General features: G+C 43.9%; 1 long non-coding RNA gene across 2 annotated transcripts; it reads right to left on the bottom strand.

Annotated features, from left to right (window-relative positions):
* Positions 1 to 1359: 1359 nt before the first annotated feature.
* LOC143693237 (uncharacterized) lies at positions 1360 to 3310 on the bottom strand. 2 transcript variants are annotated; one of them, XR_013180757.1, is made up of 4 exons: positions 3282 to 3310; positions 2870 to 2924; positions 1948 to 2069; positions 1360 to 1543 (listed from the first exon to the last, which is right to left on the bottom strand). It is a non-coding gene; the product is annotated as an uncharacterized LOC143693237 (long non-coding RNA). The 2 variants fall into 2 exon arrangements; XR_013180756.1 differs by lacking the exon at positions 3282 to 3310 and having other exon boundaries at positions 2849 to 2926.
* Positions 3311 to 3353: the final 43 nt, after the last annotated feature.

The raw sequence follows: 3353 nt of genomic DNA, 5'->3' as shown, positions 1-3353 counted from the left end.
CTCGCCTCGCCTCGGCTCCCCGACGGCGGGCGGGCAAGCGCCGCCGCCTCCCGTTCAGCTCGCCCGGCTCGGGGCTCTCCCGCTGCCGCGTCCCGCGGGCGGCCCGGCCACGGCGCGGACACGACCGGGAGCGCGGGCTCGGGCAGGAGCTCATTAGGCTGGGAGCGCACTGGCGCTAAGCAGCGCGCACGAGAGCAGCAGGCTCGCTTCGCCTGAGCTCGGCTCGCTTCGCTTCAGGCAGCCTCGGAAGCCTCGCCTCGGTTCGCTCGAGGCCGTCAGGGTCGGCCGCTCTCGCCTTGCTTCGGCCGAGCTCGTGCGATTCCCCCGAAGGCGGCGGCGTTCGGTTGTGGTTTTAGAAATATCCTCTCTATCGATTGGATCTCTCTACAGTTAGATTTATATTTCTAGATACTTCTATTAATCCAAACAAAAACCCCATCTCTAACCAAATAAATACAAGAAAACACCTTCTTTTAAACGGTATCGAAATATTTTTATACTTTGTATAGTTATACTCACATTTATATTTATCGTTTCTTTTGATGCAATCTATTAATAATTATCTATAATATCTATAAAATTCTAGACATGTATTTAAAGTATATCTATATTATGTATCGTATCTACTGCTGCAACTGATTTTTTCTTCTAGTTTTAAACTTTATCTGTATGTATTTATGATATCTTTCTAGACTTAGATTTCTACCTTCATATTCTTTGTATTTATCATTTTTATCATCAAAACCCTGCCTATTGACAAGTAAAAAAAAACGCTTTCTTTAACGATCTAAAAAATATGTTTATATTTATAATTTTCCTATTTCTATTTATAATTTGCTCTCTAGTACGTGATAACATACCTGCTCCTGCACCGCAGTGGGGCTCCCTCTCCTGGGCACCTCGGGGTGCCCCCAGTGGCATCAGAGCCCCGAGTCTTTACCCCCCCCCCCTTTTCCTCTAGTTAGAAACTACACTGGAACTTTTTTCTGGAAACAAAGACATGACCTAAATCCTCTCCCCGTGTCCTAGACAGAGAGATGTTCAGTTCTTAGTTGCCTGGCAGCAGTTTCTTCAATAGAATGATAAACAATATGGAAACGTTTTAGCTACAGCAAATAGGCAAATCTGAACAAGGTCCTGGTGGCCAGCCACTGCAGTTCTTTTGAAGCAATTTTTTAAACAATCAAATACTGATACCACAAAAAATAAAGCAAAAAGCTGACTACCGGCTAAGAAAGAAGGAAAAATTAACTTTTGACGACAACAACAACATTCCAAGGACACAGGCTTTTTTCAATCTCAGACCTTATTACTACTACCTCTCTTGGGAATTCTCATCGTGGATCCAAAAGGAATAAATCCCTCAGCGTGTCCTAAAGCACCAAGGAGCTACCTACAAGTGAAGGTGGCTACTTTCAGTGCAGACACAGCTGATGACACAGCAGCAGCACAGTTCTGTGCTGCACAGGGATAGTACTGTCTCCTCTTCTCCAGCAGCTGACTCTCTCCTGCCATGGCTTCTGTAAATGCATCAGAGCACGACCTTAACCACAAACAGGCAAGAAAACACCATCCGAAGTCTTTCATTAAGCAGTACAAGAAGGGTTCCAAGCAGAGACCACAGAATTTCAAGGAAGCAGTATGCACTTAAACCACTCAGACTTGTTCAAGTATCCGGCAAAATGGAACCATTCAGAAATGACAAAGAAAACCCCCCAAGTATTTATACAGGAGTCCTTAATGTCAGAAAGGGGATGACAGGTTATGTTCAGATAAGATGAATGTTTATTTGGATCTATAAATAAACTTCTCTCGTGGTCCTTTGCCAAAAATAGAACCTACAAGTGAACACCTACACCTGCCTCAAGAGACCTAACGAGCCCCTGGCAGCCACCGGCATCAAGCGCAGTCGATGTTTCTAATCCAGGCTAAGGAGAACAATATCACCTTTTGTTCTCTCCAGTTTGTTTTCTCTGCAGTCACATTTGCTCCTTATGATTTTTACAGTCTCTGTATCTTCTCGGGCAGCGCTGAGTCTGACGACCGGGATACGAGAGTCCTTCCCTGCCCTACGGAGAGAACCAGGAAAAAAAGTTCAAAAAAGAACAGGGCAGTTTGAAGTTAATACCTCCGACGAGAAGCAGCACCCGACAAACAGAGCAACGGTGAACAAAGCGTGACACCTCCCTGGGGACAGAAGACTTACAAACTCTCCGGGATTTACAATTCCAGTAACCAAGCCCTTCAGCACAGCAGCCAAGTGTCCCATTAGGTGGTGCTGCACCAAAGAATGATCCAAGAGGTTCCAAAGAGTGAAATGCACGTTACTGTCCAAAGACGTAAAATCTTGCAAAATAACAAAACTACAATAGATCTAAACTACAGGGCAAGAGTACAAGTGTTAGCTTGAGGAGCTGGAACCATCCAGGTGAGCAACTGCTAACTGGATCCTCAACAGACTTTGAGGAACCCTTCAGGATACAGAAGGGTTTTCCCCAGAAATGTCACAGGCCGAGTTTTGATAGAAGTGCACTTGCCAGATGCTCAGAAACGTCACCCATCCTCCTCCGGGTGTCCTGAGAGAGCTGCAAATGGCTCTCACGTGGTTTGAGCTGGTTCTGTAAGGGGCTCAGGCTGAATTTCACCAGATGCAACCAAACTGGGCAACACCCAGTGGGACAGAAGGAACCCAAAGCTTGTTTTACCCAAAGCTTGGGTAAGCAGAGCTCCAGCAAATACTGAGGAAACGGACAGAACGGGGTAACAAATAATAAACATACCTTTTTTTTTTTTTTTTTTTTTTTTTTTCAGATGAGCAAAACAATTAAGGAGAAGGTGAAAACCTCACCATGACTGAACATTTCATCACCTGTAAGCTGACCATCCTTAGCATAGAGGACTCCAAATTTAAAATTCACCGATCCCTGGAAAATAAAACCAAATATTATTTGGTGAACAGTCAAACAGAAGACATAAAAATTTGGTTCCTCTAATCTTTGCCTACATCCTACACGTTAGAACATACATTTTATACCATCTCCTACTACACAATAATTTACCTTTAAACTTTGATAGTATAGCATAAAATCATTAACTTAGACGGGTGATCAATTATGATTAAGTTGGTGCTTCAAGTTATTTTTGCTGTCAGGTTCCAAAAAACATGACTTCTTTTTACTGTAACGAGCAATTGATTTAGAACTCATCAAAAGCCCATCCAAATACAAAGCCGTATTCACCGGACGGGTCTGTGAGCAAGAAGTAGTTAGGCTTGTACTCACCTCTTGCCCTTCAAGAACCAATAAATCCTGTCAACAGAAACAGCATCTTTAGCCCCCTCCTATTAAAGATTA

The sequence above is a fragment of the Agelaius phoeniceus genome, unplaced genomic scaffold, assembly GCF_051311805.1.
Source record: "Agelaius phoeniceus isolate bAgePho1 unplaced genomic scaffold, bAgePho1.hap1 Scaffold_436, whole genome shotgun sequence".
Lineage (NCBI taxonomy): Eukaryota > Metazoa > Chordata > Aves > Passeriformes > Icteridae > Agelaius > Agelaius phoeniceus.
This window is presented reverse-complemented; position numbering and strand designations above follow the sequence as displayed.